Consider the following 13,802-nt stretch of genomic DNA (forward strand, 5'->3'; position numbering starts at 1 on the left):
AAGACGAACCTTGCGATCTGGAGCTGAGTGTCATGATCGATTCTTCGAAGGTATCCGGTTATAGTCTGGTTTTATAAAACGTTTTAAAACCTAGTTCACTATAACCAGTGGCTCTGATACCAAACTGTAACACCCCCAAAAATATCACAAGCGGAAACACCGTGGGAGGTGCGACACATCAGAGTACGAGCCACCAATCACATTGAACCACACCAGTATTTAAATAAACATGACATTAATTAACCAAGCAAGTCCAATTCCAACGTTAAATCCAAAAGATATGTTTAGCGGAAGCATAAGTGAAATAATATCCAATTGTTTAAAGTTTCAAAACCACCAAGTCAACTATTTAATCAAAAGACACGATCCATGACCACTCCAGCACTCCCAAATAGCAAGTCCATGTCTCCAACCCTAACGACCTGCAAGCATGCAGACAAGTGTGTCAGACGACGCTGGTGAGTTCAAGTTTTGTTATCATGTTTTGTTACCAGATGAATGTTAAGCCGATTCAACGTTGTGATACGATGTTGCTCATAACATGCTAGATACCCTAGGGAGTGTGCCCATATGTATCCGGGGAGTGTGCCCCTTAATAACCTGGAAGTGCGTCCAGTCCCCAATGCCTCTAACCAAGCATTGGTAATGATGCCCAGATAATTAGTTCACTCCCGTCCTTACGGCCCGCTGTGAGGTGTCCAACCTAATAGCGCTATCAACTAATTACCCCATTGCCCTACAGGCAATCCAATAATGGTAGATTCCATGTTCAATAACCAAAAACCCGATTTAACTGTTTACCCAAGTTTCCCTTCCAAATGTTTACTAGTTGTCCCAAACCACCGGGACGCATGCTTGAGAAGTGCAATGAACTCACCTGGGATTGCTCGGTATGATACACAACAATTCAGTTACGCTACAAAGTGATCAACCACGTCCTATCACAGTTATCATACCAATCAGATTCGTACACTAGTATTGCACGTATGTTCCACATATATATTAACAAGTTGTGTACAAGCATTGATCATCATGTTCACATATAAGCATGGCAGTTCTATAGTAACTTCACATAAGCAAAGTCCAAATACGCGGCCCAATCAATTGGGCTGGTAACAGTGGGCCAGTCCAATAACAGAGTGTGCATGTTCTCGGTCTCGAGTCGAGACGAGCAATCTCGAGTCGAGACTAGTCGGTCTCGGGTTATATTGATTTCGAAGTCTCGAGTCGCAACAGAGAGTTCTCGAGTCATCCTGGTCTGGTCGAGACTACACGGTCTCGAGTCGCAACCGGACCCGCAACCGTGGTCTCGAGTTGTGTTGTTTTGTGCCGGTGTTATGGTCTCGAGTCGAGACTAGGAGTTCTCGACTCGCAATCTCTTGTCGAGACAAGGTGTGTAACTGACTTCCTGATTTGTAGTCCATGATTTCCGTAACAAGTTGTAAACAGATTTGGCAGTTTCAAATCAAATCAATTAACAGTTTTGCTATAATCCAAACGAATCAAACAGCAGTTTTTATCCAGAATCATGCATGTTCATATCGTTATCAAGAACCAATAATCCCGAATCAATCGAACATTCATATCAATTCCAAAATCACTAATCAATAACCTATGAACATATAACCAAATCATGTGATAACAGATTCAAGAACTATCATGCAACCCTAAACCATGTGTACAATATATCAATCAATACTACAAACCATAACAACACATCACAACATCCATCCAAATCATCTCACAACCGATTAGTAAGCTTTCGTTTAACCATCAACTTAACATAATTCGGACAACATATAATCAACCGATTACTTGCGAAACATACGATTTACATACAATATAGAACATCACAATTTATCACACAAGCAACCCTAACCGCTTAGTCAAACATGGACTTATAACAATATAAATCAAACACGTATCATGAAACACTAACCGAGTTAAAGCGTGTAGAGAGGATGATCCGAACACAAGGATCTTCGAGGGTCGAGAAGTGTTGCCGTCGGGTTCCAAGAGAAACGAGAGGGAGAGAGAGCTTCTAGGGTTTTGTGTAACTTGTGTGCTTGCAAGTAACCAAGAACTACACCCCCCATTGTTCATGTATGCGTACAAGGGATGAGTGGACCGAACCCATCATTGGGCCGCCCCTGGGGTCTCGGGTTGGGTAGGTGGTTGCGAGTGAGGTTGGGCCGAGTGGAGGATGTGCGACCAAACAAAGTGTGCGGCCCAATTTTGATAACACATAACATAACATTTCATTCAATCAACCCATATAGTTCACATAAACACGTAACGTTACACAAAATAGGTTCGAAATACGGGTTGTCACAGCAATGGTGAAATATATGCGGATTAGACACCAAAAAATAAACACTCAAAAAATGGCTACAATTTAAGGAATGTGTTTAGTGACGGCATCAGATTCCTAATTGATGGAGAAAGGTGTGGTGGCAAGAAAAGGTGCTTCCTGGAAGTTGTCAAGTGTTTTCGCTCGACGATTCCATTCTCGGGTGGTTGGTTTGGCCCTTGTGCCTGTATCTTGAATCCTAGCCTGGTATATACCATTTTAGTTTTACACCATTGTGAACCTCACGCCTTTTTTACTCTCTGATCGAGTTTCTCGGCATTAAAAAATTTTCGTAAAGTAAATCACACGTGTATATGTTGACACTTAAGAGATATATACAGTCAAGAAAATCAAGAGCAGTGGTGATATATATGCGGAATAGACACAAAAAAATAAACACTCAAAAAATAGCAACAATTTAAGGTATGTGTTTAGTGACGGCATCAGATTCCTAATTGATGGAAAAAGGTCCGGTGGCAAGAAAAGCTGCTTCCAGGAGGTTGTCAAGTGTTTTGGCTCGACGATTCCATTTTTGGGTGGTTGGTTTGGCCCTTGTTCCTGTAACTCGAATCCTAGCCCGGTATATCCCATTTTAGTTTTACACCAATGTGAACCTTACTTCTTTTTTACTCTCAGGTCGAGGTTCTCGGCCTTGAAAAAGCTCCGTAAACTAAATCATACGTGTATATGTTGACATTTAAGAGATATACAGTCAAGAAAATCAAGAGCAATGGTGATATATATGCGGATTAGACACCAAAAATAAACACTAAAAATGGCTACAATTTAAGGAATGTGTTTAGTGACGGCATCAGATTCCTAATTGATGGAGAAAGATCTAGTGGTAAGAAAAGCTGCTTCCAGGAGGTTGTCAAGTGTTTTCGCTCGACGATTCTATTCTTGGATGGTTGGTTTGGCCCTTGTTCCTGTAACTCGAATCGTAGCCCAGTACATCCCATTTTTGTTTAACACCATTGTGAACCTTACGCCTTTTTTACTCTCTGATCGAGTTTCTCGGCATTGAAAAATCTTCGTAAACTAAATCACGCGTGTATATGTTGACATTTAAGAGATATACAGTCAAGAAAATCAAGAGCAATGGTGATATATAATACTGTAAAAATATAAAATCCTGTTTTGATTAAACTGGAATGCACTCGCTACTATTTCTTGCTGATAAAACTTTTTAAATCGCGTTTCAGGTAACAAAATGTGAAAGCCAAATAGCAGGCAGCTGGAGAGCACTGAAAGCTTGGAAAAGTGGCTATATAAGTTACGTAAACAAGAAAGAAGTTTTATTTCAATAAATTGGGATTTTTCCCTATAAACATATTTGTAATGGAAACTTGTGTTTTTTCCTAACTCCGGTCCGGATGTATTTATTATTTATAAAAAGTGTGGTGTTTTACTCTCATAAACTATTTCCTAACTCTGGTCCGGATGTATTTTTCGCTGCTAAATTAATAAACACTGATACCACTGATACTGTACTCGCGGCCGCCCGCTCTCATGCTAGGGGTCGGCGGTTGCGACACAAATCCTATCCTTGCTCCCAACCGTTCACCAGCAACCATCCAACCACAATCACTGGAACCACCGTTCACCACCACCCCCATCCTCGTCGTTATCCTTAACCTTCACTGCCGTCATCGTGGACCACAACCGACACCACCGTCATCATCTTCAATCAAAGCCATCACTGGTGTCTCCTTCAAGCACAACCGCCACTTTCATTATCGTTGCTCCACATGACCACCGCCATCACCCTGTCGTTGCACCCACAACAACACCAACATTTGTCATCATCTCCGTCGATCTAAGCTAAGCTGTTCAAGCGTCGTGTCAGACAACCGTCGACCACCGGACCGGAGTTGTTCAAGCTTCGTGGCGGACAACCGTCGGCCACCGGTGCTCCCCCACTCTCTTTCTCTGCGTTTTCTCTCTCTACGTTTTCTCTCTCTAACCTCTCACTATCATACTCTATCTCTTTTCGTTTCTTTCTCTCTTAACTTCTCTTTCTTCTGCTTTCTCTCTCCATCTCACTCTTTCTTTGGGTTTTCCAAAATGAAGAAAGTGTGTGTGTTTATGGGTATTTGTGGTGGAAGTGATGGCGGAATTAGTGGAAAAGAGGGGTGGGGATGGTGTAGCTGGTAGGTGGCGGGGTTACAAAAGAGGTTTTGTTGTTGGTGGTGGTCTGAACTTGTAGAGTGGGGATAGAGAGATAGAGTTGAGAGTCAAAATGAATGGTTATAATGAAATTTTGATTTATTTTAAGTAAATTAAATTTGATAGATTGACAAAGTTACCCTTACATGGTCAAATTTAACGTTTAAAATAACTGGGTTAGAGGCAAAGGACATACCGTATAAGATTTTTAAACAATAAGTAAAAAAAGTCGTCAATTATAAAGAAAAAGGACACCGTTTGAAATATGGTGTATAGCTAAAGGACAAAATTTGCAATTATTTACCTATATAAATACAAATAGGTTTTAGCCCCCCCCCCCTTACGATTTTAGGTTCTCGGTTCGAGATGTGTTATAGACAATTGATGTGACTATGCGACTCATCCTTACAAAACTGTTAAAACTCCCAGTTTTACAACTTAACTCATACCGAACAATTACACGCATATATCCTATACAATTTGTCCTAAACTACTACAATCAACACATATCATTTCCAATGCTTTCATTATTGACATGAAACCGAAAACTCAAATTTGTTGTTACGAAACAATTGTACAACCAGTTAATATACAAAGAAGGGTGCACAGTGTCGCATAATGGCAAAGAAGCACATGTGTACAAAATATCCAATTGTTTTATTGAAAGACATAGAAGTACAATTAAAATGGAAATAAAATTTGGAAAATAACTGTAAAGTGGAAAATTAATGGTTGTTACACTATAAGGTCACTAGTTGAACTGGTGGTGCCAATCAAAGTTATAGGTTGAAGTGACAGTGGCGGTGAGCATTGGTGGAGACACTGAGCACTGGTTGCGGCGACTGTGAAGATTCTGGCGAAATAAACGACCGTGATGATGACGATTGTCGATCATGGTGTAATATTCAAATATGGAGCTTGTGATTTTGAAATTTGGATTGTTAAAGGTGAATGCGATATTACAGGGGAAGTATATAAATGCAATCTTTTACCAAATTAGCAAACTTATCAAAACACCCTTACTAATACTAATTAACATAACAAATTAAATTCTAAGGGGTGATATGTAATCAATACCATCATTTGATTTAAAAAATAGATGGCCAAGATTTTTTCTCATTGTTTTTATACTCAACACATTTTGTACTGTATCCATGCATACATAGCTCCAAGACTTGCAGTCCATACTTCCGGATAAATGGCCCTAAAAAAAGATTAATGATTTAGAAAAGATAAATGTTGAATGATCAATGAGAATGAAGTGTATGAATGACACACCTATATCCTAATAAACACACATTCGGCTCACGCTATTTGGCCAGCATATGTTGAGAAAAGGCATATAAAAAGAATGCCAATAAAATCTAAAAAGAATGCCATGTATCAAACTGAGTTTGAACGACTCGCTAACCGGGTCGTCGGTTTATCTCCCGAGACACTAAAGAATTGTTTCATCTCCGGACTTAAACCGGACATTCAAAGCGAACTAGCAATCTATCATCCTCACACGTTGCATCAAACTTACGGATTAGCTCGTTTAATTGAAGTGTCACACCCCGAATTTCCATGTATCATCAGTGGGCCCGGTGGGGGAGTATCGTGACGTGGTTGGCAACATAATAGTCAAACAACACAATATATATAAATGCACAGTGGAAGCAAAAGATAAAATATATTACAATCCGAATACAAAGTAATATCAAGTATTACAACGGAAAGTAAAGGATCCACAGACGGATCTTAAAACATAGACATTGTTCAACAGACTTTAGACGCCTAGAACTTGCAAGATTTCTTATTAACGTCCTGAGCAGCTTCTAGCCTATTACGTACTTGTACCTGTCACTTAGACTTTTGAAAATACGTCAGTTTTCACTGGTAAATACACTCAACCGACTCATTTGAGAATGTCTGTGAAAATTCGTTTAGGTGCTCATGGCACGAAGATGTTTTGACACTTTGATTAAAATGCACAAGGCAAAAATTTAATCTTTTATACTTGGGACAAACTACATCTCATGTTATCAGTTTTACATATCTTGCTCTACATACGGGGCCCGGTTCTATGCCGGTTCATGATTAACCGACACACCACTATTCCCTTATAGGGAATCCCTTATTGGGTATAATTGATTAATAAACATATGGCATCTGTCAGGTGTATGCCTACACCCCGTGCTTAGGTCGTGGCCATTGCATTTAATGAGTCAAGGATACCCAGGACACGGTCGCATTAATCCCCAATGTTTCAGTCAAGCAATACGAATTAAAACTGGTTATTTGGATTTCCCGACTTATTGGTCTTTGAATCCCATACCTGACCATGCGGTATTTATTTTACCGTATCCCAAGCCCGTAATAGGGAAAATAAGTTAAGAGTATTTACCTGAGCTAGCTCCTGTCTTAAATACCAAGAATTATAATAACTCAGCCGTATTCACTTAAGTAAGCGTAGGTACGATTTACCGAAAGGCTCTAGTCTGGAATGATGGTATAAATAACCAATTAGAATGCTAACGGGTCTTTAGTTAAGCCTAAGCCTAGACCGGTTAATTATACGGTTCAAACGCACGATTAGGCGAAGACCGGAATAGAATGTGACTTAGACCCAACAAGTTCGGAGACTTTCTTAATATGGGTATTTCATACACATTCTGGATTTTGAGATGAAACCGATAAGGTTTGACCCGTTTCGGCTAATTTATGCAAACTAGTTACATAAACCGAACCGAACGCGTAATAAGCGTAACGGGTATTCATAAGAGCCATATACAGGTTTCCTAAGTTAATATGCCTTAAATATGTTGTGATATCAGTAGGATACCTTCCAATATGCCCAAAACGAGTTTAATCTCAATATAAGCCCCGAAGGGGTATTTTGGTCATTTACCTAAGGCATATATACTACCTGTCATACAACTAACTAAACGTCGTGACCATAAGGTATAACCTTGGAAGGTTATTCCCTATATACTATGGTCACCTAATGTGTTTGGTCGGATCCTAATGATCGACCAAACGGGTTGGGTTCGAAAGTATAAGCGATTGTTTAGATCGCTTACCTTACGACCCTATATAAGCACTAAACTAAAAGTGACGAGCTAAGCATGTTAAAACATGCTTAACTAAGTTTAGAAAACAGGTTTGGTATCAAAACAAACGGAGTTTGTTTTGATACCTAAGAGTAGTTTGGTTACAAAATACGCAAGAATACGCATTTTGGTCGAAACTACGACTCGTCACTAAGTCTAGATAACGTGGTAATCAGTAGGTATAGTCACTAGGGACTATAACCATCGTGATCACGCTCACGTTATGAAGTTCAAACGAACTTCGCATTGACCATAAACTGGTCAATGCAGAAAGTTAAACAAAGTTTGACTTTAACGCTAAAACGAACGAAAGAACACTTACAAAGGGTCCCCGAAAGCTTTGATCTCCAAGTAATCTCAGGTAGGGAGTGTATGAACACAACCACTTAGAGAAAAACTCAGATTTCAAGTGGGTTTTGAGTTGTGAATCATGGGGTATTTATAGGATTCTTGGAACCGTTAGGATCGTTCCTCGAATACCGTGCTTTGATCTTGTCCCTACACTTGTTGCAAACTTGTGGTAACTCAAAATGGCCCCCCAACATCAGGGATTAACATGTGGCATTGGCCTTTGGGGTGTTTAGAAGCTGTTTTCAATTTATTAAACAACTTTTGCTGGTCTGAAAGGGCCTCGCGTGACGCCAAGGGGGCTAGGTGTCACGCTAAGGTCCTTCTTATCAGCAAACAGTTTCCAAAGCTTCCATTTCGGTCCCCGTTGTGTATTAAGGCCATTTCCGACATGTTTAAGGCTCGTTAAACCATTTTCAAGGCCCTAAAATGATGCCTAAACATTGTGTACATGAAACATGCTCAAAAATATCCCGGATGTCGGTTCGTTTGGTCGTACGATCGCGATGTTCGCTTAATTACGACGACATGCGCATAAGCGCGAAAAACGATCCAAATTGCGTGACGAATGGATTTTTCTTATGCCAAATACTAAAATAAAATATTTTAGTGCTTACATACATTTTTGGGTGACCGGGGATATTCAGAATGTAAGATATGCGCGTAAACGCATACTTGTGCGCTTTTTGACACTTTTAGTCCCTGCATGACTTAAAAGTTTATTTTTTGCGCACCAAACACCTCTAAGCCTACATCTAAGCTATATTAGGGGTAATGGTATGTTTATCTCATGGTTATATTCCGGAAGGTCCGATAACATACGAATCGGTATACTTTAGCAGTTTGACGCTTTAGGTCCCTCAAATGCGCAAACTTGCGTAACTCATCATTTAATAGCATTGAAGCCTCATCTAATTCATATTAGGCATTCTTGAAAGTATTATTAAACATCATAATGCTTCGGGCTCGATAAAAGGTCATTCAGAGGTATAATTAAACATATTGACACTTTTAGTCCCTTATACTTGCAAAGTTGCGCGTAACTTCACTTTTGGGCATAAAAGCCTTGGGTGGCCAATGATTGGCAATCCCGAGAGTATAATCAAATATCATGAGGCTCTCGGCTTGTTAAAAGGTCACTCAGAGGTAAGAATTAACATGTTGACGCTTTTAACCCTTTTCTGCGCAAACTTTCAATTAATTACATAAACAGCTACACTTGATTAACAAGTGGCTTATTTGTGAATATAAAACCGTAAAAGGTTATTTAGAAACTTATTTTAGGTATGATAATACTTCCAGTTCTTTCATAATCAAAGTTTTCGATTTTTCGAAAAGTTAGTCACTTAAATTCAACGTTTGACTTCATTAGGGTTTATTACACGTGTCAATACTTCATTAGATGTGATTTTTTCGAGGTGTTACATGAAGACAAGCTCACTGCCGGGGTAATTGATTCCACTGTTGGATCTGTTTCGTCCCCACAATCCGCATCATCTCTTCCAATCAAGCGCCTCACTCAAGCCGAAATGCAAGCCAAGAAAGCCGCTGGTATATGCTTCCACCGTGACAAAAAATTTCAGCCGGGCCACCGTTGCAAAACACCCCAATTCTTGTTGTTTGAACCGCCAACAGAACCGCCATGGACCGATGTGGGTCGTGAGGACACGACCCGTTTTAAAGGGGCGGGTATTGATACAAACTAACCAACCCAGTACCCATGTTTCTAGTCTGCACGTTTACATTTACCCACGTAGTATGCATGTTATTATCCCATGATTTCCATGTTTCTCTATTTCAGTTAAAATCGTGTATGCATGTGCACGTTTCCCTTTTATGTTTGTAAGCCTATATAAGGCCAGTTAGTATTATTGAATGAGAAGAAGAAAATTGCAGCAAACTTTTATTTTGTTTTTGTTTACTTCCGTTCATTGTGTTATATTTTTGGGAGACCGCCGATCTCGAATCCGGTACGCATCACAACACATTTTGTATTGTATCCATGCATACATAGCTCCAAGACTTGCAGTCCATACTTCCGGATAAATGGCCCTAAAAAAAGATTAATGATTTAGAAAAGATAAATGTTGAATGATCAATGAGAATGAAGTGTATGAAATGAATGACACACCTATATCCTAAAAAACACACATTCGGCTCACGCTATTTGGCAGCATCTGTTGAGAAAAGGCATATAAAAAGAATGCCAATAAAATCTAAAAATAAAGCAAATGTAATAAACTAGCTATGGCGTAAACTCTAATTGTGCTTTATAACAAACCATTTCTATAGAGTTGTAGAAAGTTGCCCCTGCTGTAGATTCCATATTAAAGCTTAGAAACACTTCGTAAGTATTATGGCATCATCAACCCCTATAATGTTAGATCGATGAAAAAGGGAAACAATTGAAGAGACAAAATATACAAATATCAAAAGGAATGTAGTTTTCTATGATTGTCGATTAGGATAAACAAGGATGTAAAGATGCACTTGAATTGATCGAAAAATGAAAAATTGAGCTTACCAACCGTAGAAAATAATAAAAATCATTGGTTTTCGATTGGTGCGATGGATTATATAAATGATGGTGCTACATAATCGAGTTTGAGTGAATGGGAACGAGAAGATGTGGAGAGATGGCTAATGAGCGTATATGAATGGAGATTATATATGCAGATACAGTGGTTGGGAAAGAAAAATTATATTGTTATGATTTAAATGAGTTAGCTAGGTAGGTGAGAAAGTGTAGATTTCATTTATATTTGCACTTATGTAACTCTTCTAAAAAAATCTGTTGTATTTAAAGGGTGATCTCTGTCTTGAAGAATTGTATACTAAGTAGGTGAGGGAGGTAAAGGATTCATTTACGACAAAGCTCAAAGGGGTATGGTGTCCCGACGATTTGTTCTTCGATAGTTCGATTAAAGATGTTGCATGGTTTGGGTGGAATGTAGGCTCGTGTCAAATCAACGTAATAGTGGTTGGGAATGTGAGGATTAACTTTGAGATAATCACTGAAGATTAATGGTTAATACCAAACTTATACGTCCTGTTGATATTTCTTAATTAACTTTTCTATATTTAGAACATAAAGAAAAAAAATATATTGTTTAAAAATATTTAGAGCTTTTTATTTAAAATATATACTTAATTTTTGTATGTCCTCTTATCATCATAAAATTTAAAGATAATCTAATTTAATCTAAGCTAATCTACTATTAATATAAAGAGAACTAGATGGAAGCTGCCCCGCGTTGCGACAGGGGCAAAAGCGTAGCAAATAGCATTAACCAACAACAATGTTTTTAAACCGGATCGGACCGGCCAATTCGACCGGAATCTGGCAAGGTCATCGGTCCGTTTTGATAGAACAAACCGTTATGTTCCGCTGAAAACCTGTTTCAACCGTCGACCGGTTAAAACCATTTGCTTCATATGGGCAGGTCTGTTCACGTTAGGATGGTGCCTTTGTCTTATAGAGGAGCACACCCTTAGAATTCTTTCATGCCGCCAATGCGGAACACATTCAGTGTATTGTGTTGGTCTAAGACGTAAAAATGCTTGACCACGGATGCACATCTTAGAGGAACAAACATAAATTATATCGTATGCATTTTAATTGGTTTCAACGGTTTATTAAAACACATAAATTAGCTCAATTCATATGCCCCTCTATTTTTATAAATGTTTTAACTATTTAGATCAATCATAGAGATTTCCTTAGTGATTTTGATTTTTTTTCCATTCATGTTATATGTTATAGTAAATTAGAAATAAAACTTGAAATGTTTAATTACTAATAAAAGTTGTAATACATGTATTTCATATCATCATATATTGTGTAACATAACTAGTGGTATTCCATGTACTTCATAGCGGGATTTTGGTCGATATTGGATCAGTTCATTAAAGTATCGGTATGATATTTGTACTCGATATAGCAACCAAAAGATATACCTCCAAAAGGATATCAACATGTGTTTCACAATGATCGAAAGCTATAAAAACAAATATGGGCACAGATGTTGTTCATGCGGGGCATTGGTTCGATCACCGACACTGGCTATAGCACACGGGTCTAAAAATACTTTATTGGCAATGCAACTTTATTTTCAATCACTATTATACCGTCACATCATCGAGAAAACCATACAAAACGAATAAGGTACTCGTATCGATATAGTTCAAACAATATTGGTTAGATTCGTCACATTAAAGAACAAAAAAAATCAACTATATTTACCTGTTGGATTACAAACGTAAATAAAAATAAGCGTGTCGCAACGATGTATTCAAAAATTTATATTATGTTACTCAAATATAAAAAAAGGTAAACAATGTAACTTTATAAAAAAACTCAACGAAGTTTGTATCACAGAATCAAGAAAACCATAAAACTGAACACAACACCCCGACGTTTGTTGGAATAAAAACTTGATTAAATTGTAGATAATATTAAACACGTCGCAATGGTATATTCAAGATTTTATTAAACGTCATATTATATTACTCAAATAACAAATAGGGTAAACGACTTATAAAACATATTATCTTGCTAAAATAATGAAAATGGTAAAAAGCATAACTTTACATTACAGTGTAGAACTCGGTTTTAAATAAAAATTATGTCTAAACGTATATACAAATAAACACATCGTAATAGCATACTCTAAATTTGTTATTTAATATCATATTTTTAGTTACAAGCGAAAAACGTAATCTACTCAGAATGAATTATAACAATAAGATATTAAACAATAATTATCAAAATTGAAAAACCAAAAATAAACTCTATTATAATAATTCATTATAAAAAGTAGTTAAAGAAAAATATAACTAAAATATATGATTTGGTCTAAGCGGACCATTTAGTTGGACCGTTTATTGTACAAGTCCTTTAGATTTGTAGGTATAAGAATAAGTAATTTAAAATTGTTTAATTTAGTAGATGTGATGGAAGAAGATTTGAGTTGGATCAATAATGAAGTCAAACACTATGCAAGTGGGGATGGTGATCAATGTAGAACCGTATCCTGCACCACCAACCAATTTAAATCACCCTTTAGTTCGTCTAGGCTTCACCATCAAACATACATATAGAAAAAAAGGCAATTTGTGTTTTGTTTAAAAAATTAAAAATAGCAATTTGTTTTGCTAATATTACAACAAAGTTTTTGATAAGTATGATGATGTGCCAATTACTCAATTAATGACAAAGCTATGAGTTTTTTTTACCATTAAACCAACACTATTTATCACCATTTCATCAGGAACTCAACCAAACACCAAGTATATTCGATTACAATTTTCCAACCTCCCAAGCAAATTCATTAAAGTCATGACACAAATAAAAGAAATAAAAAAACGCCTAAAATATATCGACTCAGATCTACAAATCATCACAGTCGTTGCAACACAAAGAGACTCGTGTCATCATCATCGCTTACAAAGCACGGGTCATTGTCACCGTGGTTGCAACCGGAGTTGCCACACCAGGTAGCAAGCCACCATAAACGCAAATTAAAACACTCAAGCAGGAACAACATATATGTTCATCAAAACAGCCAACAAACCGCATCACTGGACAACATCGAAAAAGTATTTAAGCAGCATCATTGGCGCTAGACAACACACTAGCCAAATAAAAGAGCGAAAACCACCAAAAAACACATCCAACCACAAATCCACCCATTATGATGAGATTTTCAAAGAGAGAAAAAAGTGGGTGGGGTGTTCATGAGCCGATCTGATCCGAGCGAGGATCTGCTCGTGCTCGGATTGAATTACAACCGATCCGATCCGATCCGATCGAATTTGCAAAACCGAGCACAAAAGTGATGCTCGTG

General features: G+C 37.8%; 1 long non-coding RNA gene across 2 annotated transcripts; it reads right to left on the minus strand.

Annotated features, from left to right (window-relative positions):
- Window positions 1-9,793: 9,793 nt before the first annotated feature.
- Window positions 9,794-10,672, minus strand: LOC110934333. Of its 2 annotated transcripts, XR_002588243.2 has the most exons (4): window positions 10,481-10,672; window positions 10,238-10,328; window positions 10,088-10,133; window positions 9,794-10,008 (listed from the first exon to the last, which is right to left on the minus strand). It is a non-coding gene; the product is annotated as an uncharacterized LOC110934333 (long non-coding RNA). The 2 variants fall into 2 exon arrangements; XR_002588242.2 differs by having other exon boundaries at window positions 10,238-10,668.
- Between the last annotated feature and the right edge of the window lie 3,130 nt (window positions 10,673-13,802).

The sequence above is a fragment of the Helianthus annuus genome, chromosome 4, assembly GCF_002127325.2.
Source record: "Helianthus annuus cultivar XRQ/B chromosome 4, HanXRQr2.0-SUNRISE, whole genome shotgun sequence".
Classification (NCBI taxonomy): Eukaryota; Viridiplantae; Streptophyta; class Magnoliopsida; order Asterales; family Asteraceae; genus Helianthus; species Helianthus annuus.